The sequence below is a fragment of the Scaptodrosophila lebanonensis genome, unplaced genomic scaffold (assembly GCF_003285725.1).
Source record: "Scaptodrosophila lebanonensis strain 11010-0011.00,11010-0021.00 unplaced genomic scaffold, SlebRS2 tig00001415-arrow-pilon, whole genome shotgun sequence".
Taxonomy (NCBI): Eukaryota; Metazoa; Arthropoda; class Insecta; order Diptera; family Drosophilidae; genus Scaptodrosophila; species Scaptodrosophila lebanonensis.
In genome coordinates this window covers 4,252,374-4,275,449 of record NW_022060742.1, presented here as the reverse complement: position 1 = coordinate 4,275,449, position 23,076 = coordinate 4,252,374, and the positions used below count along the sequence as shown (strand labels likewise).

The 23,076-nt window shown below is 36.9% G+C and overlaps 1 protein-coding gene across 2 annotated transcripts in view; it reads left to right on the top strand.

Moving 5' to 3' along the window:
* Window positions 1-1,813: 1,813 nt before the first annotated feature.
* LOC115632515 (GATOR complex protein WDR24) overlaps window positions 1,814-23,076 on the top strand; it is an 82,250-nt gene continuing 60,987 nt past the window's right edge. The window contains exons 1-2 of one of the 2 annotated variants that reach the window (XM_030529708.1): window positions 1,814-2,395; window positions 21,181-21,307. The gene's annotated coding sequence lies outside the window, so the exon portion shown is untranslated. The remainder of the gene's footprint in view (window positions 2,396-21,180; window positions 21,308-23,076) is intronic. The other variant, XM_030529706.1, reaches the window with a different exon arrangement.

Genomic DNA, 23,076 nt, shown 5'->3' with positions numbered 1-23,076 from the left:
TTGTTTGCCAACAACGTCAACATCGTGCAGATAGCCGCAAATTATTGCATCAAAAATATATTCATCGATTGTTGTTGTCGTTGGCTGTGAAGTTGAAAGAATGTTTATGTAAGCAACATTTTTCTCAGCATTTTCTAGTAGAAGCAGTTTTGTTAAATAAAGCTGTGGGCGAACTGATGGCGCAAAGTGGTTTATATTTTAGTTGAATTTTGTGCTTTTGTATGTAAATAAAATGGTTATAGTTGACTTAGCAATTCAAATGCCAATAACAGAAATAATGAGCTTAGGCATGTGATGGACGGATAAATCAGTTTGCAAATGTGATGTCAAATTAACATGCGATTACGGGGATTACCTGGAATATATACAATTTGCTCGTACACAAGTATCTGTGTGTGTGTGTGTGTATGTTTGTTTGTGTAAATTGACAAGCGGCAGAGGCACAAAGTGAAAGCAAAAGGCGCAACAAGGCAAAACACAAATAACAATGGAAAGGATAACGAGCCTGGCGTCGGCCTCAGTGAAAAAGAACTTAACGTAAATGACTGGCAACCAAGTGGACAAACACACGCAACAGAAAAAGCAGCAACAACAAGTTCTGCGACAACAATTCTGATAGAAAGAAAGAAATTAAACAAAACAAAGCAAAAAAGTTAAGCCCGCAAGACAATTGGCAAAAGCATTTGTCTGACTGTCTCGTTGACATGACGTGGCGCGATTTGTTCAAGGAAAGGCTTTTTTTCTGTCCAGCCCATGTCTGTGCGTCTATCCTTCACGACCTGACGTCGTCCTTCCGTCCGCGCCACAGTGGTCAGAGCTTGCGACGAGCTTAAACAAAATGCATTCTTTCGGCTTCAAGCTTCAAATATTTATTTTGGAAATTATTTGGAACTAATTTACTATTACAAAATTTTTTTTCTTGTATATAGCTTTGTAAATCGTATTCAAGAATAAAGCGTTTCTTGATGGTCTTGGAAATGGTGTAGAAATGCCGTTTCATGTAAGATACTAATTATCTTAACTTCCTTATTGACAATTATTTACATACTATATACTAGATCGACTACACGAGGCAAAGGCAGCTGGTTTTTTCTTATAGCATGCTCACAAGCAGTGGTTTGTTAATTAAATCGCAGATATTTTAATTTACCATTATTTTTTATTCTACGAATTGAAATTTTATGAAAATATTTAGTGGACTTGGACTCCTGCTAAAAAGATAGGGCGGATATGTTTTTTTGTTTTTGTTTTTAATTTCTGCTTTCAATAAACGAATACTTTTAATATATACCCTTGGTGTTATTATGCTTTGAAACGTAAATTGTTGATCAATTTCCTGTTCATAAAACAAGTAACAAATTTTCAATTTTGAATTGAACTTAAAACTCATCAAGCTCCGTTTTCAATACAACACAATATTTAAAAAAAAGTCCTTTGTTTTGCTAAAATTAAGTTTGAGGCCACTGTGCACTTTTGTGCGACTAGAAGTGAGCAACACGCGCCAATGATTATGTCGCCGCCTACAACAACAGCAACAACGACAGCAGCCCCACAACACCAACAGCAGCAGGCAAGGGACTCCGAACATTTTCTGAATTTTTCGGATACATTTGGCGGCAAAATCTGTTGCCTTGAAGCTTTTCATTGAGAAAAAAACGGGCAGTGCATTCTGATTCTGTTGTCGTCATCGTCGTTCGTTGCGAGGAGATGCGCATGCGCCGCTGTCGTCGACAATCCATGAACGAAGGAAGTCCACGGAAGTTGCAGTTGCCATTAGTTCGTGTTTGTGACTCGCGCGTGTTGGACGTGTTTACTGAAGACACGGGTCGTATACGCTTTATTAAAGTCCTGGCTCAGCTCTCGTCTGCGCCTGCTGATGATAATGATGTTCGTGTGTTTTTGGTGCTTATTGGATTTGTACAAAAAGCCGGTTAAAGTGTGCAACTGAAGGGCGAAACATATACAGCAATTCGAAAGAATTTCTTAGAAAATTAACTTACTCTGCAACTGCCCGCTGTACATTTATTTGGACGCGAGGTTTGAGTAAGTAAGGGTGTGAGTGTGTGCCGGGCATTTTTTGTTGCTATTGTTGGTGTTGTTGTTTTGTTTTGTCCGTTACCGTGTAAGCTCGTAAGTAGGTTAATTGACGCGTTTCTGAGTTACTGTGTGTGTTTATTTGTTGCCACAGCTACATCGTGTGTGTCTGTGTTTGTGTGCGTGGGCGTATCTTCTAACAAAATAAAAACAAATATAACGCTCAAGTGAGCAGCCGGCGCTCCTCTTCATAGTTGTAATGAACGTGAGCAACAAAGACCCTGCATAGTTCGAAAGTGGGCCCAAAACACGCGATAAATGCGACGTCGGGCATGTGAACTGCGACTCACAACAAATTAAGGTAAATGTTCGACAGCATAAAAAATGAAGAACAAAAAAAAACCCGGGGAGAAAAATGTTTGAACTGCACATTACTGCAAATTGAACAGTAATATGTTGTTAAATGATTACTTGAAAGTTTCCGTTAAGTGAAGCATTGCAAGCGCCTTTGTGGAAACTTTTCAATTATAGAAAAGTTTTAATGGCCGGCAAAAGTAATTTAAGAAAAAGAAACAAGAATATCTCACCATAATACGAGTATATGAAATTGCTTTCTTCTTCGCATTTAAACCTGTGCTTTAATTCAATTAGTTTCAGCAAGTTAAACCGATATGATAAATATCCATAATATCTATTTCCAATAAGATAAACATGTTTAATATAGACAAGCTAGTCTATGGGAAAAAGTTCTGAACAAATACAATTGGAGATGAATTGTTAAAATAATCTAAAAATTTTAATATTTTTCTTTTCAACATAAATTGTTTGTTGACGTCAAACTTTAAAATAGCGTACTCAGCGTGTTTAGTAAAAGTTTTTGTTTTTAGTAACTTTTTTTTGCCATCAGGATAATGAATAAAACCGAGCAAGGAAGGGTTTTTATATAAAAAAGCCACTTTGGGTAACAAGCCCGTAGACTAGCAAGCATATGTTGAGCATGAAAGTTTTATATACATAGTTGATAATATATTTTTGAATTCTTCTTCATATGTTTAATTATGGGGTAATTTTTTTTAAACTTGCATTAGTTCTCGTTGAAAGGTTATTCATATTGTATTCATTTCACAGAATTATTTACACTGATTTATACTAAACTTATGAAGTCTTTGCCAAATTATATTGTAAAATAGGACATTTCCTATAAATGCCTGTTTAAGTATTCTTAACTATAAATAGTTGAGAGTACATTTTTTTAACCCAAAAATAATTGTTTCTTCTTACATACTGATTTTTTTTTTCTTTTCAAAATATTTTATACAATTATGTTCATAAAGCCAAAGTATCACATCATTTTAATGTAAATTTCAAATTAACATTTACAGAGCAAACAATAAATAAATAACATATTAAATTATGAGAACAGTGTGTTCTTTGCCAACATACGAAGGAACAATAAATTTCTTAATTAAAATTTTAAATATGCTGTTGTTTAATTTTTCATGCAATTATCACATTTAACTATCTCTAGGAAGTCAAACTTTTGGATAGGGATAAAAAATTTGGTTTGTGTGTCTATATTTTTTATTAAACTGTGTTTAATTTGCGCCGAAGTCTCATTACTCCATTGGGGATCCTTAGTTATTGAACGAGTTTTGCCATTTTATTATTTATTGTAACTAAATGATGCAATTAAGCATACATTTATCTTTCAATATTTGCCCAATAATACAATCAATGCATTTAAATTGTAAATAATTGATTGCTGCAACGAGTTTGCAAAAAATGAAATTTTAGACTAATTGCTATTTAACTTTTTTATTGCCCCAAAAAGCGCGCAATAGAAAATTTAATTTAGTGGTTGGCGCACTTCTCTTCTCACTTCTGCCAACGACATGGTTGGTCTACTCAACAAACATGTTCATAGTACAAAAACAACTATGATACACGCACACAACTGTCGCACTGTTTTCAAAATAATACACAAAATATACATACAAGTATATAGTACTATATAGCCGTACGACCACATGTACATATATAGGACATGCAACTGTCGCCAAGTGAGGGTCTGCATTAAAGTCTGACCCGACCTACTCGTGCATATTTATTAATTTTTTGTATGGTACTGTCACTGTTGTTGCTGTTTATCTTAAATTTAAAAGCATTTGCTCTTTCGCCCTCTCTGCCGCGAGCTGTGATGTTAGCATAGCATCGCAACGCAGTTGTGTGTTTTGTTTTATTATTTTGCGGAAGCAGCGCGCCAACATCAAATATAAAAAGGTTTTTCTTGCTTACCACACATTCTCTCTCTTTCTCTCTCTCTTTGTGTATCTCACTCACTAGGTTGGTCTGGCTGCCTCTGCATTACCGTTATTTTATGACGGAAGTACATTTAAGCAGATTTTTTTTACTGTTTGCCCAAAAGGGCTGTCTCGCTCTCTCTCTCTCTCTCTCTCTTACTCATTCCCAATTTTGTCTCGGTTTCTGGCTCAGAAATTTAAATATTTTTCTTCTTTTCATTTCCGAGCGTCTCTACTAAAATTTATGTTCGTCCAAATTGTAATCATAAAAAAAGTTGCGCTGCCATCTTTGTCGTTGGCACAATAAAAAAGGTTTAAAATGCATTAGGCAATTTTTGTTTCCACATTTACTCTTTTCTGTTTCTGTTGGCAACTGATTTGGACTGGTTTTTTTTGTTATTTTTGTTATTGTTTGTGATTTGTTGTTGGTAATGAAAAGTTAATTTCGACATTCGCTGCCTAATATTTTAAAATGTGCTGCAAATAATTGAAATTAAAAACAATAACCAACGCAGTGCAACCAAAAACAAAAGCAAAAGCAAAGCCATGAGTGCACATCAATTTAAAATTCACATCCAAACAAACACACACATGCACACACAAGCACAGACAAACAAGCACTTCATACTTACAGGAGGAGAGCTAAAACAATTCAAGGAGGCAAGTCAAGTAAATAAATAAAATTTTGTGCAAGAGCTTGTTTCTTTACTGTTTGTTGGAGTTGGTTTTTGCTTGGAGCTCCCGGCTGGCTTTTGGAAAATTTATTTAAGCTTCTGAACAATGATATAATCTAAAGCGGCTATAAAATTAAATTTAGATCTTTGTAAGTTTTTGTTGGCACTCAAAAGCAGAGAAGCAGAGAAAGCTCTGACGCATTTTCGAAGCATGCCACTGAAAAATCAAAGCGCACCTTAAGAATCTGCAACAATAGCTACTTTTGCAGCAGCAACAAACTAAACACTGTTGCCGTCACAGTGCCGTCAATGTGCCACATTATTGTTGCAAAATGTCAGGCCTTAGCGACAGGGCGCATGCCAAAGCAGACAATGCAGACAGAAGACAGCCGTGGCAGGCAGACAGGCAGCGTGGCAGCCATTGAGGCAGTCAGCCATGCAGCTGAAGCTGTTGCTGCTGTTGCTGCTGCCACCTGCCACAATGATGCACAATGCTTGGCAGACATTTATGGCAAAAATGCCAGTCAGCCCCACTGCCAAGGCAACATGAATGCTATGAAGTGGTGGTGCAGCATTTTAATGCTAACGGAACATTTTCTGCGTGAGCTTTGCGGCATTAGCCTCGACGTTGTCATTTTTCATTCCATACTTTGCCATGTCACACACAAACTGCTCTGCTCCGTAGTTGCCACAAAAATGGCAAAAGTTGCCACTTAAACGCAGTAAGCATGAAATGCTCTGCATACTTACATATATACACAAATACAAATATAGAAAAATAGCTGGTTCATATTTTATTTTTAAACATTTTACAGCTCGCTGACATTTATAATGCATTGCCTTGATTTCAACGAGAATCTTCTTTTGATAACAGTGATCATAAATTCCATGTGTTGACATATATAAACTATGTTTTCTAAATAGTATTAGAGTAAATAAAAATCGCAAAACATATGTACACACACTATACACATCAAATTTTCTTTGGTTTTACTAAAAAGAAGGAAAAATTCAAGCAAATTCCTTGTATAGACAAAGATTTAAAAGAACAACTATTATTCAAAACACAAATGTATAGTTTATTGTAGTATCTTTAGGCAATATTAAACAATTTTTTTTCATTCTAAATCTTAAATTGTACATGACTGGCTTTTCACGTTGATTTTTCTCGGACAAATGAAAGTATACCAGCAAAAGATAATTTTGTGATACCTTGCCATAATCAACTAAAAAACTACCAATATATTCATTTATGCTGTGTTCAAAGCCAAAAACTGTTGCGTTTTAAAAGTTTAGTTTTATTTTATGTTGCTAATCATTCGAAATGTAAAATGTGATACACGTATTATATTAATATAAATATTAATAATATATACGTATATAGTTAAATAGATCTTTATGCACGGCGCTTCTTTCAGTGCAGTTAGCAGTTTCACAAGGCAATGAAAATACAGGAATGCTGCAGGCTTTCAAAAACTGTGCAATTGTATACGAATAATAATATCAAAATATAATACAAATTATTCAAATGTTTTATTTAAATACAAATGAGGCAATGAGGTGCAACTCTACGTCTACGTCAAACAAAATAGTCAACTAGTCTACCCCTGTTGTGATTTTGTTTCACAAATTCGGACCATATTTTAGGATTTGTGTGGAGCAGTAGGACTGCTGACCAGACAAATTTTAATCGAGTCACATTTTCTCCAGAGACGTTTATCTCATTCAATACTCATCATGTCTGCTTCACCAAATTGAAATATAAAATTTCCTCTAAGCTTTTTATAGTTGGTAAACTCGTTTTATTGTCAGCACCGTTGGTAAATTTGTTATTTCTCTATTGTTAATCCTAATCTTTAAAATAGACAGGTTGCTATAATTCTGCTCGTGCTCTATTTGCTTAGCAAACGAGTGCTCCACCAATGCAGAAGCTGAAGCCAATTATTAATATTATGTCTATACAAAAATGCAGTGCGGTATCCGGTGTGGAAAAAAGTGAACCTTTCACTGATCCTTTGTTACTTTTCCACAAAAACTAATTTTTTCACAGTCCTTACTGTCTAAGATCAACAGCAGAGGCCCATATAGCTAATTAGGTGCACTCCATCGCATCGATCCAACCAAGCTAACATTGTATACTGATTGTATAAATGATTAAGCAGCTATAATTAAAGCGCTGCGACTGACTGTCATGAGCTCCACAATAGCATCACTTCGTGCCTCGACATCCCCTTTGTTTCAGTGTCGTGTTGATTGTTAATTTATGTTTGCATACATACACATACTTGTATGTATGTGTGTGTGTATGGATAAAGCATATGGTACTAGCAGGCTGCCATCATACTTACAAGCCCATGCTGTCAGCTTAAATTGTAGCTTGAATGTAGGATGTATGGTTGTCTCAACATTCTGAGCATTCCCCAGCGCCATTTCTAGTGCCACATACGAGTATGCAGGTTCTACCTTGGATGCTGGTGCAACATCCGCCATAGCGTAGGCTGCATAAAAAGTGTGAACAATTTTATTGTGCGGAAAATTTGCTTGCTCGCTTTAAACACACACTCCCATCTGCGCCTTGACACTGACTACAAAACTATGTATATGTGTGTGTGTGTTTGTTGTGTACATACGTGCACACATACGTGCAAAAAGACGTTTGCATAATTTGCAATGCCCACATCACTCATACGTCCCGTTGAACGCGCGGCCAAGGTAACACCAGCAGTCGCAGCAGCAACAACAATGGAAGGCCTGCGCCGACAAGTTTTAAGCGCGTTTTTCATTCATTTGTTCGTTTTTAAACCTTGTTTTCCCAGGGTAAAAGGAAATCGTGCAGGTGTATTTAACAATTTAACAGAAGCGTGGTCGAACCCTTAAAGCATACGTGTATATACAAAAATGTCTTAATCAGTCTTACACATCTGCTAATCCTGTTAGGCATTTAAATATTGAAATGCAGGCAATATCTTTATAATTAATAAGAAACTAATTAAGCGGGCTCTGTCCTCCATGCATGAGTTTCTAGTGCCACATAATCTACCAAAGCTGCCAAGTTGATTTCGATTCACTTTTCCGCTACAATTCATAACTGTATTTAAAAATATTTTGAAAATATCTTTTATTCAGTCTATGGTTTTATCTAGAAAACTGTCAGCTGTGTTAAAATTTTAAGGATAAGTAAATCGCAATATTGGTTGATATTATTTGCAAGAAAAAGTTTCATATACCAGCTTGTGCTCCTCGACAACACAAATTATTGGGAAAAAGACGTCATGTCCATCTTGGTTGTAAGCCATCGTTTGCATTTGTTAAGAAACGTTATTTTAAAAAAGAAAACTCTTCCGCTAGACAGTGACAGGTCGAGTGAGTGACATTTTCCTGCTAATTTGCTAGCTATTTATTTTTACGTTTTCGTATTTGTTTACGCTTGCATTCATTTGGGAAGCAATTGGCCAACTAACATGCGAGTACAGTTGTGAGCAAAAGCCTAAAATAGGTGTGGAATTAACTAAATTAAAATTGGCATTCATTTGTAGAATTTAGAGTTTAATATTTCATATATAGACTCAGTGCCTGAGCTACGATGTGAGCAACCAAAAAGGCTGAAAAACAAACACAAGTGCAGGAAACCATGAAAGCGCATTAAAATGCTGCTACAAAGCAACAGCGAACTGAAAAACTTTCCAGCATATACACAAACTATCACACATACTCGTACATACCATACACTATATATATATGTATATGTAAATGTTCTCTGGTCATTCAACTTGCTCTTTTTTTTTTGCCCCATGGCTTTGCAGTTAGTTGTGGGATCCGTTAAAATCAGCGCTAAAAAAAAGCCGCACATAAATCTTAAATGCCCCGACATGTGTTCAACGCACTGAAAAATAAAAACTTCTTCCAACCAAAAAATTTCGAAAATAAAATAGAAATAAAAATTGGCCAAAATGGCCTGCGGCACAATGTTGAGCCACACACAATCAACACATGGAGCTCAGCATGGGGCGTTGCCTGGCAGCCGAAACAGCACGCATGCCGCAAGCATACAAGCGGGAGGCACACCACTAATACAGTCCTCCCCGCTCCGCCCCACTCCAGTCCACCCCAGCCCACAGTCACAGTCAAGCACCTGCCAAAACTCTCGACACAATTGCCAGTCCTCGGTTGCAAAACAATTTGTGACATGTTAGGGAAAATACAAAAAATAGTTTTTGATGCCGCTGCGGGTAGCAGCGGGCAGCGTTTTATTTAATAATACTTTGGATTTGTGTGTGGGTGCGTGTGTGTGCGCCACGATTTGTATGCATATTTTAAGTAACTGAAAGCAAACGAATACGAAATGTAATGCTAAATCAAAATACATTGCCGCAGTCGTATGATTTATAAGCAATTTTTCATGTTGCATGCTCTGTGGGGTGCTTTCTCAATTCATGGCCGTAAAGTAGGCAAATCATTTGCCAAACACACCCACACACATGCGAGCAACAACAACAACAACAATAGACATCCATAACTATACAAGTATGTATGCATGCTATGTACAGCTAAGAAGCTATTGAGAGTGGGAAAGAGGCAGGGAGCGGAGAAAATAAAATAAAATTGTTAGATATTTTTTATGCGCAAAATAAATTGAACTTGAAGCGTTGGCGATATGAGGGCAGAGCCAAAATGATTTGGAGTAGACGAAAAGCGACGAAGCGCATAAATTGTAGCCAGTGTAAGACACAGTCACAGTCACACACACGCACACCCTGACTAACTCGAACACTTACGTACATATACATATATATGTACATGTAGAAGATAGAAATGCTTCCGTTGCTTTGAGGGATTATACCTGACGGAAAAGCACAAACGAACGCACTATGAAGCGTTAAACAGTACATAGACTGGAAACACTTAGAGAAAAACTGGTCGGCAGATAGGTGGGCGGACAGACGAACCGATTCTTTATCTAGATCTCCGCTGAACAAGATATTACAAGATACACATAATTTTTAATTTATTTATTTCAAATTTAAAGCTTAATAAGCGGTCATACATACAAATAATTTGCGCAAATATTTGCGGCTTTTACAAGTGCATAGGCTTTCAAAACTAAGCTCAGAAAGCTATATTCTTTTTAGTTTTATCCAAACATACTTATTAAATGAATTGAAAAAATTGCTCATCAAACAATTTGCATGTCTGACCATGTCTGACCTGTAGCTTATGCTATTTTTTATCGTGTACACTGAAGAGTAAACCAAACATCCAAACATATTTATAAAATTAGACAAATTTCTCCCCAAACAATTTGCATGTCTGACCACATCTTATGTAGCCTATGCTCAATTTTTTATTGCTTACACTAACGAGTACACTGTCTTTCAAATTTGATTCGTAATCATTTCAAGAAGTTGTGCAGAATAGATAAAAAAAAAAAACGATTATACGGCTGCCAACGAAAAATGGATTTTTTTTTTATTTATGGATTCGAAGTTCTCGTCATCCAGCCAGTGCTATTTCCAATGTTGTTAAAAATTTCTGCATTAGTTTTCTTTGATTATGTCCAACAAAAATTCGAATACATATAACGCTAAGCAATTTAAATTTGAATTGTAATCTGAGTTCAAGTTGGGTATATTTTGATTTGTTTTTAATTCACCTTCTTTTCTTTTATTTAAGTGTACTGTGAGTGTGGTGGGAAGGCGGCCTTCGCTGTCACGGGCCACGTTGAAAGCTCATCTCAAGAGATTTTCCTAAATTATGATTTATACTCATATTTTTCCTCCCTGCTCCCATTCGGTGGTCTACTTCTTGGCCAGCCTGCAGCAACTGACAACGCAGTTTTCCGCTTTTCGTTTGTCTGCCTCTCGGCTTTTTGGCCTTATTGAAAATTGTGTTTTATGCATGAAATTATAAACATAATCGCGTCTAAGTTATAACCAATGACTGAGTGCCTGGCTGTGCGATTCACATTGCGTGTGCGCAATTTATTCCTAAGGCGCATATCCATTTTGTTTCTAGTAGAAATATCGATGGTTCTTATATATGAGTCCCGTATGCGCACTTGATGTCTCAACATAATGTGACAGTCGCTGTTCAGTTTCGCAGCCCAATCGAACATTCATTTTCGTGGCTGGCAGTGAAAAGTGCCGGGCACTTAGGCCTCATCCTTATGCACATGTGGAAACGACTTTGCGTCGTTCTCGTCCTGCGTATGTAAATCGATAATTCCCATAAAATCCAAAAACGTGTGTGAGCAAGCAAAATACATCCTTGAAAATATGTGCAATAAATTTTGTAAAGCAAATCGAAGAGGCAAAGGCATCAGGGGAGGTGTACGCCAAGGTGTGGAGTGGAGTTGTGGCATCGCAAAAGCATTTGGTAACAAGCACGCCGGAAACTATTTTTGGGCATACAGTTAGTGATTTTATGCATACACTCACTCACACACACACACACACACACACACACACACACACGGGCATACGACGCTTAGAGCCTTCCAAAAAGGTTGATGATTTTGTCGGTAGTTGAAGTCGTTATTGTTGTTGTTGTTAATAATCTTGTGTTATGTTAAAGTTTAAAGTTTTTATTTGTCGTTGGCCTTGCGTTCAGGTTGTGCAACAAAATTTGACTTTGCTGCTGTGGAATTGTGATGAAATAAAATCGATTCGTGATTTTGGTAACGACAGCGCCGCCAAACGCAGCGAAGCGGATAAAGAAGCAGCACAAGTGTTTCTCGTTTTCCACCTGCAACATTGAATTTGTAGTTTTTCAGAGGCCAACACATAACCGAATTTATTATGAAAAGAGTTAATACTATTGTACCCTGGTAGGTGTCCAGGTCCAACGTTGGTTATTCAGAAAAAGCTTCTCTTTTCAAATTAAATTAATTAACTGGCCGCGTCTTTCTGTTTGCCGTTCTGCTGGCACCACACCTTTATCAAGGAATCGATTCGCGAACATGTCATGTTTAATATCCTTTACAGATTTAACAGTGCGGGTTGGGATGCAAACACGCCGTATGTGCTTAGTGGCAGCTATGGCCACCATAGCCTTTGTCAAGCGCATCGAGCGAATATCTCTGAATATCTCACATGGCTCGAGAGGTATGCAGCAGGCTATTCGTCGTCTTCAACATCGCCCACTTCTGCTGGTTTGATATCCAATCTATCTGAACAAATGACCTTTAAGCGCTTTTTTACTTCAGTTCTTATTTTACTGAAGTAAGGCCTTCCGCTCATCTTGATTTTTTGAAACCATTACGCGATATCTGAGGTTGCTGCGCTCTACTTTAGTAATATCCATTAAGGCTATCAAGTTTTCAATATCGTGTTGGTATTATATGATAGTTATATATTTCTTGTACTTGATTCCATTTTCCAAAAAACACAGGCGTAACAATAACCCAAAATTTGTTCTGCACGGTAGAAGTAGACAAGGTGTCTATATGAGTAGATCCCTTATTCGGAGATATCTAAATGGGATATCTGGGATAATGGGATTGGAATAGGGATTAATTGGTAAAGTTCCCAGTTCCCTGAAACAATTATATTTTTATACCAGAAAAATCTAAGCGCCAAATGTATGTAACAGAAAAAATAAAGGAACCCCTTTATATAACTATATATAATGTTCATCCATCCGCCCGTCTATTCGTGTGAACACACGGAACTTTTGAACTATAACCTGACATCAATCTCATTATTTTACGATCGATCCGTGCAGAAATGAGTAAAAATTTATTTATGACTTTATATTACTTCACAAAAATCTGAAGAAAATCGTTATAATTTATCATATTAGTGTCATATGAATGATCGTTAAAGAAATCAAGCTTTCCACTCACTCACTATAAGTTTTTTATGGTTATCACGGCTCACTGTAACATACATATAGCTGCATTATTACATTTGTGTTAAAATGAAATCCATTATTGTGTATTTTCAATTTTTTATAGGTATACCATTTAAAAGGCTACTCCAAAAAGCAATTAATTAATAAATACTGCACTAGTTTATTATTCTTAGTTTCCAGCATTCAAGTAGTGTAGAAGTTTTAAATCTGCCAAATATGATGCGTGTAACAGATGCTCTAGACATTGCTAATATCAGTTAATAATCACTTTAATGATATGGTAGAGCACTCTTTGAAGCACCTAAAATATAGTGGTTTTTCTCAAAGTATGAAAGAATCTGTATAAATCACTGAAGAAATAATTCCATATGCCAAGCGAAAAAACAGTATACTATTGTGAAATTGAAGAAGAGAAGTACAAACTTTTAAAAAGTCTATATATAACCATACAATAAACCACAAATTTATAAGCTGATCGTACTTTTCCCTTTTAAGAATACCGATTTATTTGAGCAGACTTTTCGGCAGCGGAAAGTGAATCTGCTTTGATATTTTATTATTGGAATAAGATCTTTTAAATGTAAAATTTGCTCGTATTTAATTCAATGCTCACTTATTCAATAGGAACAAAACCTTTGATAATTGTTAAGAATCTGGACTTCTAGAGAATAAAGTTTCTAAAAATATGCTTCTTTTGATACGTCAAGCAGGAGGCCGATCTATCGAAAGCCATTTTTGAAGAAAACTTTTGCGGTAAAAAGTAAATAAATGCTATCATTATTACAATAATATCTTATCACAGCCTCTGTTGTTTATACGTTTCCGGTATTTGCGATCAATACCGTTCATAACTACTTTGTAACCTGTACGCTGTACGCTTGGATGTCATAAAGCGCGCGTTGAGTAGACACTGAGAAATGGCGGTGCACCGTAATCCTTATGGTTAACCAAAAGGTCAAGCAATGCCAATCGATGGTGGTTACAATGTTAGCAAAGTGGCCGCTCTGGCTACCAATGCCGTTAACGGCTTCGCCAAATGTCAAAATGCATAAAAGAGAAACGACGAGCACTCTACCCTTCCTCAAACTGTCCCTTAACCGGGCCGTTATATGTACAAGTATATATTTACATGTGTGTGTGTGTGTGTGTGTGTGTGAGCACACTCTCATTTTGTTTGTAATGCGTCCAATAATAGTGGCATTACGCTTATTTAACATGCACATACACATATATACGCATACACACACTTTTAAACGTACATATATGTATACGTACGCATGTCCACAAAAACGCAGCTGCGTGCGACAGCGTTGCGTGAGGCTCAAAGAGAAGCAGCTGCGGCGACACAAGTGTGCGTGCGTGTGTGTGTGTGTGTGTGTGTGTGTGTGCGCGCGGCGCACATAAAACTGTCCTTAACCCACAAACACTATCAAGGGATAATATTAGCATAATATATGTATATTCATGTGTGTGTGTGTGTGTGTGTGTGTGTGTGTGTGTGTGTGTATGTGCGTGTGTACGGGCATAGCAGCCGCTGCCACTAGCACGGACAAGCCACATTAACCGTAGAGTTTCTGTTTATTCTTTTATAATACCCCTGGAAAGGGCATAGGGTATTCTGTCCTTTCTATAGTATAGGGGGTCTTTATTTTTCTTAATTTTACTTGCAATATGGTTTGATTTCGCAAATGGAAAATTTATTTATCAAGTCCACAAACAGAACATCTGCGAGAGAAAAAACATAAAGCCTAAATCAAATTGTACAATTTAAGTAAATGTATTATACCTTACAACATTCAACATTTCCCCAGCAAGTTTTGTATTCAATTTGTTTAATTTATAGAGAGAAATGAATAATAGTAAATAAATTGAAATATCATACTTTTGTACACTAATGGCCAGTGTGTGGGTTCCATTTTCCAAAGGTCTGCCTCGGAATTAAATTTCAACTCTAATTGAAGATTGTATGTAAGAAATAAATAAATAAATGAGGAAAAGCTCATGGCACACACAAATATCACGTATACGTTGAGCTGCAAGCCTTCAACGGCAGCTATTAGAGCTCAGCTTACAAAATGTTCATGTATTAAAGAGTTAACATGTATAATATTTGTGGAGCTCTGCTAACTAGTATGGGGAGAGAAGTTAAATATAATTATTTATATAATTGCAATGTTAAAGACACAGACAAGTCTGAGATAAGGAGGCAGTCATTCTCAAATCAATTATCAGAGCAAAAAATGTGTAGCAAGGGTATGCAGAGCTCGACTCATGCTCTTGTATTGCCAATGCCTAGATTTGTGATCATCTGTATGTGAGTGAGCACGCGCCCATAAAACAAATCAAGACCCACACACACACACACACAGACACGCATACATATGCAGGCCTATTCAATGGCACATTAAAGCGGAATGTCATAAAATGGCAAAACGACTTTGGCTCGCCTTTGGTTTCTATCAATGTAATTGTCATGTTGTTGCAGATTTACAGGCGCACTTTTTTCATTATGTGTTGGCCTGCCTGGTCAAAGATTAAACATATAATGTGCGCGTGCCTGCCCATCTGGACATGTTATTGTTGTTCTTGTTACTGTTGTCGCTGCTGCGTATTTTCACATTTTTAATAACATTTGCTGCCAGTCGTTCGCTGCCGTCCATTTTGCAATAAATGAGCCGTTAAACGCTTTAAGTTGGCCAGAGCTTAAATGTCTTTTTGGTGTTGTCGTCGTTGTTGTTATTGTGTGCGTGCCACATTTTATTGCCGCATTATTGTAGCCTAGCTGGGGCTCACCCTCGCCTAAGTTGGCCACTTGGGTAGCGGCGCCGTCTTAGCCAAGTTAAGCGTCATAAACGGGTTAATGACTTGGAAGTTTCCTTTAATGTGGCAAAGAAAAAATGCCCAGCATTTCGCACGCTACCATTTGCTTCCGTTTTTGCTGTTGTTGTAGTTGTGTCAAGTGGCGGCCGCCACATAAGCCTCTTAGAGACGACACGACGCGCTTTATCGCCCGAGCCGACAGAGAACGCGTGCGTGTCTCTTTATACCCTGCACCGTCCCCAAACAGCACAAGGGCATAGCAAATTTATTTAGCTGCATGACGCACACAAACATTAGGTATTTATAGCCTTTAAGTAATCGTAAAAATAATTCCTTAACTGATTTAATTCATAAGTATAAAAGTTTTATTTGTTGCAATATATAATATATAAGTAATAAGTATATAGCAAACACAAATGAAAATGGATGAAATGATTTAATATGAAAATTCATTCACATCCTTCTAATTTACAAGGCACTATTTTACTTTGCTTGTTTCGTTACATATATAATCAGATAAAATAATACTTTTTACAGCGTATTTAAAAGTCGACTGTGTCCTCCCATTGTTTTTTGTGCTTTTCTTCTCGAAGCCTTTGTTTATGTTTTTTATCAATTTAATGCCGCTTGTTGTTCGCCGCCATTGTTCAGATACAATATGATTATTTTTTTATGGCTAATTTTTAATTTGTTTGCACACATGTGCGCTTGAGTTTGTGTTGGCAGCTCCCTTTTTTATCGCTCGTCGTCCTGTCAGCGACCGCAGTTGTTGTGCCTTTTGTTTGAAGTTGTTTCTTGGCAAATGGTGCCACAAATGGGCAACCAGTTGCGCGACAGCAACTGCGCCCTTTGTTACACACTTCCGCTTCCGATTGCCAGTCCCATACAAAATGGGCCCTCATTGTTATTTAACACTAGGCCCATGTTTAATTTTATACAAAAATTAACGCATGTTTAATAGTAGCAATTCTCGGATGGCTTGCAAATGAGTTGACTTTAATCGCAATAAATATTTTATGAACTATTTATGATTAATGTCCTAGGGGTGTGGACCTTTAGGTGTTAATAGTGGCGCTAGGTTTATGGGTTTATGTCAAGGGAATGAGAAAAATAAAATAAACAGAAAAGGGTGCATATAGTATATTAAAGTGTGCTATAAATACATCGATTGTAAGCCAGATTCTGAGAGCAATTTGTATATTTATAAGAAGACTTTGCATAAACATTGTGTCAGTCAAACAAGTGCGTTCGTAGTTGAAACATTTAATGACAATATCTTGTAAACACAAGGTTTAAGCCAGTATTATTGACTATTTAAATATTGTGATATAATGAATCAAACAAGACTGGAAGTCAAACAATTATGGAAGCTTCTTTTGTACGTATTACCAAATACCTCTATACCGATACAGATTCTTTCGGAATTACTTTATGAAGAAAAATAGTCACATAAAATACTTATATGCGTATAAAAAAAAAAACAAGCCATCAATTTATGCTTGCATTATCCTCTGGTATCTACCGACGGGAAAGTCGTGCCTTCTATTTTAAAAATATCGATGAATGGCTAGACTTAAGTTTAGTGATGTGGTGAAATAAATTTGAAGATTACAGTCGATCGGAAAAAAACTATACCTTTCAATGTTTTCCATTAAATATCGAGCATATAAATTCTCCATAAGTTCAGCCTCAATAACTTTAAAAAACTTTACCATTTCATTTATTTTTATATAATTACAATTTATATAATTTATAATTTAATTTTAAATATATATTAAACACACAAACTAAGGTCGAGCGAAAACAATAACCATTCCTTTAATACTTCAGCTCCTAATTTTTTGCAATAATTAGTTTAAGATACTTCAACACTTTTAACCAGCCAAGAAAATATGGCTTGAATAATAGCCAAAACTGAAGAGTGATGTAATCGATAATTTTCTTAAAGATTCTTTCATTCTAATGATCAATATAGATACGTATTTATAACGACAATAATTCATTCAAATAGTATAAAGAAACCATTAATAATTTTACAAATATAACGACATGAGAAATGTCATCCACTGTCCTAGGAAAGAATTGTGAAAGCGACCCCTTGCTTCCTTAGACAACACTTTGTTGAACCTTTTTATGAACCTTTATGTGAGACACAAATATTTATGACTCGTGTTTTTTAAGAATATTAATAGGCAAGCTATTTATATTTTTCGCCCAGTTGAGTTATTTGATGTTGTAACTAAGCATAGCAAGCAACTAAGCAGCTAATTGGACAGCCTTATGTGATGTTCACATGACATCCTGCTTATTTATTCCAACATATGTTTTCGTTCATGCTTGGTTAAATGACATATAGCTGCTATACATACTTTATGAAAAATGTGCTCCTTCCTTTCCTCCTTCCTTGTTATCTTGGTTACAAATTCCCCTGCCGAAATGGCATATTTTATTTGAAGCACTTTCAAGTGTACCTCTATATGCTTGCATATTTTTTTATTACGCGCTAAAAATAAAATACAAATTCATTTGCTGTCTGCTGCTGCTTCGACTCCCGCTCCTACAATACACCAACATACTCACTTTTTATGATGCCCCAGTCATTTGCTGCGCCATTTTATTATTTGCCTCGCAGCGTGCACTTCATTTTGTAATTACCAGCAGCCAACGGCCCAGCAACGTTCAAATTTGTCGACTTAATGACAAAATGTAAAAATTACAGTTATAAAAGACGTCATGTTGACTCTCACACACACACACACACACATGCACATGTGTGTGTTCACATCCTCATATTCGTACATGCCGAGACATCCGGCAATGCGGGCCCACAGCCTGTCAGAGATAACGGAGACCGCAGTTGCCATTTGCATTGGCAGAGGCGAGACTTGGGCTTGGCTGCCGGCACGTCGCAACGTTTTGCCTTTTTTTTTTGGCTTGTGTGTAGCCTAACAGTATGCACAAGTTAATTTGATTTTGGTGTAAGTCAGACACAAAACTACCGCACGGTAGGCCATGCGGCCTTCTCAATACAAACTGAGTTCGAGTTCCCGCTGCTGCCTACAGCCTGCTGCCTGCTGCTGCCAATGCGGCTGCGACACGTTGCCAACTCAAGCGTAAAATCAAAATTTCCGCACATTGCCTATTTTTCAAACAAGTACATATACACACACGCACGCCAACACTCACACACACACAAACGCATAGTGGGTCGAAATAGATTTTCATCGAGTCTTTTATGTACAAATAAATAAATCATAACTTTAAAACAAGAAAGGAATGCTAAAGTCGGGCAGGCTCAACTCTTAAATACCCTGTACCACTTTCTTTCCGATCATTCTATCATAATGAGACTTGGTATACGGTTATATAATAACTAACCTAATGTGACTACCAAATTTTAGTTCAAAATTCCAAGAATTACGGGAGTTATAGAAAATCGTTAATAGGGGGGAGTGGGGGGGTGGATCCGAAAAAATGAACAAACTCGTCCTTTCTCGGTCTCAGGAGAATCTGTATACCAAGTTTTGTTATTCTAGCTCTTATACTTTCGGAGATCATTGCGTTCATACAGACAGACAGACGGGCAGACAGACGGACAGACGGACATGGCTATATCGACTCGGATTGTCATGCTGATCAAGAATATATATGGGGTCTATTTGGGGTCTACCAAGCCTCCTTCTGTGTGTTCCATGTGCACTCGCACAAAACTAATATACACTTGTACCCTTTGGGTACAGGGTATAATGATGGTATTCTGTATTTACTTAACAAATCTATATCTATATTTCAGCTAACTGGATTCTGCTCGAACTGATTTCAGCGCAGCAGTACTGGGTTCTATTCTCTCGAAACGAACAAATTATTTTGATTTTTGATATTGCTAACCAGACCAACAAAACAATTCTTCAATTATTTCACAATTATTGAACAAATGCAGACGTTTCGTCCTTAAGAGCTTCTTAGTTTTGTTTAGCTCCGCTTTCATTTCTCTTCGAAGGCACAGTGCACCAGTTCGAGTAGTGCGAGAGATGGAGGGATAGAGGAAAGAGAGCGGTGAAAAAAGGACGACAGCCGGTGGGCATGTTTATTTGGCAAAAGCTGCTGTGGTTGTCTGGCCGCTCCTCAGCCCGGTTCGCTTTGCTGAATTGCCTGCCTGCCATATCGTCGGTGTCTGTTACCACATGAAGAGCTCTACAGTATGTACGTGTATGTTCCAATGTGTGTGTGTATGTGTGTGCCTTAGCTCGTTTCAATCACGTGCTGCGCATCGTCATTCAATGTTGTCAAAAAATTTATATCAAGCAAAGCACACAGGTATACATACATACATATATACATATTCATATGTACACACACACACACATACACACAAATTGGGACCAAGAGGAAGAAGAATCAGCGGCAGCAGGTATAAAGAAATAAATAAAAAGGCATAAAAACATGCAAATAAAATTAACAAAACGAAAAACGAGCGCCTCTTTCCAGCGTCCCCCACACTTTTCACAACGTTGTTTACATGTGGATGTGTGTGTATTTTTCTTAGTACCCCCCCCCCCCCCCCCCCCCCCTCATTTTATTCAGCACCGTACATTTGAAAATTTGTTTTTCTTTTTTTATATTTGCGGCTGAAAATCACTTGAATTTTTCATGCGCTTCCGTTTCACGCGACAGACAATACGACCAACAACGCCAGCATGAGAAACTCTTAATAGAAATCAATTTAGTCAACGCTTATTTGTTATGTAAAAAGAAGAAATACATTTGGCAAAATAAATTTAAAGAAATGAATTAAATTACTTCATAAAGGCGCAGACAGAGGGCGAATGTGGGAGACACTGGTTGTCGTTCTCGTCGCAGACCGCCAATAATATCATTACGTCCAATCAACTTTTTATTGATTTATTATTTTTGAAATGCAATTTACTGGCGTTGCGCTGATTTATGAGCAGCATTAACGCAAAATCGCAACATGACGACATTGCGGATAGTCAATGAAAAGCTCGTGGTTTTGTGGTTGTTGGTCATGAATATCGCACCGCATTGAGCAATCTCAGCGGTATGTCGACATCCAATATGTCTACGTAGTTGCATCATATTGGGAACAATAATGTGTGTGAGTTGCATTTTGAAAATGTTTGCCTGTGCATATTATGTTGCCATTTTGGTCGATTATGGAGATCGACAGTGGCTCCGGGTTGAAAAAGCACAGAGGACATTTAAACAAACAGAATTTATGAAAGCAGCTTGTTGAATTTTTTAATGCATTCGAAAAAAAGACTGTACATACAGATGCGGCATTATTTGCAGTCGTTTTACTATCTGCTGATGGCTGCTTAAACAGAATTAATATCCCAATGCTGATCCCTAAAATAGAATATTTATGTATGCTTGTAGAGCATCTTTTTACTTTAAAACGATAGCAATAAATGTTAATATTGAACAGCTTTTAAAAATTTTCATTATCGAAAACAGAAACTTAATTTCATTTCCATTTCTTGCAGGTAACGTATGTATTGGAAGCAGCTTACGCTAGCGCATAGGAAAATCAAACCGACTTAGTGAGTCTGGACCAAACTTCAAACAGCTTAGAAGCTTTTACAACATCGCTTAAGCCGACACAAATAAAAGGTAGCCTAGCAGACCCCACAAAGTATACTATACAAAATAAGTCCACCTGTGAAATATGTAGTATGAGTTGGCAACACAAACTCATGAAAGGACATGTTGTGTTTTCTGTAAAGCCCAAAACTGTCCGCTATATGATTTGGAACCTCTGTAGTTCTCCAAAACTTGATAGTATATTTCTTGCAACTACAATCTTCTGGTGCTGCTAGAAATGTATATTTCACCAGAATAGAAAATTCTTAATAGAATTATATATGCGTGTGTGATTATTATTTTGTGGCTATGGAAGAAAATGAAAATTGTATACGTCAGAGAATCGTTATATCAGAGAGTAGAGTAGAGGGAGCACCTTTAGCCGCTGTAACTCAACCTTGCAATACCCGCCCCAAAATAACATAAAAGGTATGTATTTCCTGGAAACGATAGGCAGTACATTTTTCAATTACTCACTCCAATGTGACAGTGGACGCATTTAAGTGTAAGGGAATGCCACGCAGAGTTGATTTTTGTTGAATATTTCGCCACCTGCCTTTAACACGAAAACAAACAAAAACAGATGTTCCCTGGAATTATACGAACTGTAATATTTGACTTTAAGTCAATTTTGAATTGGATTCCTTTTTAAAATCCACTATCATTTGATTAATATTTATTAACTCGAACGCTTACATGGGCACGAAATTATCTTAGCCTTTCAAAAACCAAAATTAAATCGTGCAGAAAACTGACTTAAAAGCAGTCAAGTAGAATGGCAAGAGCTTCTCAGGCGTCTTAGGCGCACATACTCATAGACCACAAAATCAGGCAAGCAAGACCAGTCGACATGCACACGCATGTCCATATCATCGACAGTGGTGATGAACTCCGCTTTCTGTTCAGCAAGGACAACAGTAGAAGCAACAGTAATGACAACATCTTGAAGGCCATCCGTAGGAATGAATTGTCATTGGGGTGTGTGGGGGATGAGTTGGCAGGCATTTGCGAGGATGCATGAGAAATGAGCTAAATGTGAAAGTTCGCATGTTAAATGATGTGTGCGTTAATGTTTTCAACATGTTCTCCATTTTTTGGTCAAATGCTGGGTTGGCATACTCAATCACATGTCGAGGCCCAGACACAATGACGCAAATTCCCATACATACAAACATATGCTTATATGTATGGCTACCTGTGGGGCCTGGCAGCTGATGTGCATGTGTGTGTGCTGGCACCTGTGACAAATGTTGGCAGACAAAGTGCTAAGTAAAAATGAATGTGAAAATATGGAATACTGCAGTGGTAGCAATATCAAAGTGTTTCTTTAATACTCTTTTCTTAGAACGGTTGATCACAAAATTAAATATGATTTTTCCAAAGAAATTAAATACCGAACGGCCATTTGGCAGAATCAAATCAAACCATGTAGTCTAGACAGAATGAACTTAAACTTTTAATAGAAATAGTATCAGCGAAATTTTAAAAGTTCTAATATATTTTTAAATTTTGTACATAAACAAATGTACATTTGCAAATTACTTGTAAATGAAACATTCACATATCAGCATTCGAATAGAAACTTAAACACAAATATTTGTACCATATTTATTTCTGTAAATTTTCAAAAGAACTTCTAAGTCTAGAAAGATGTCCAGCCAGTTCAATTCTAAAGTATTTAAATTTGGAGAATCATATGGCTTCTGAAGCTATTCAAACACTATGCAGTAATGCTTTAGGTGTATGGATTTCCAATTCCAGCATGCCGTTTTGAAAATTGCTTTAAAGACTATACAATA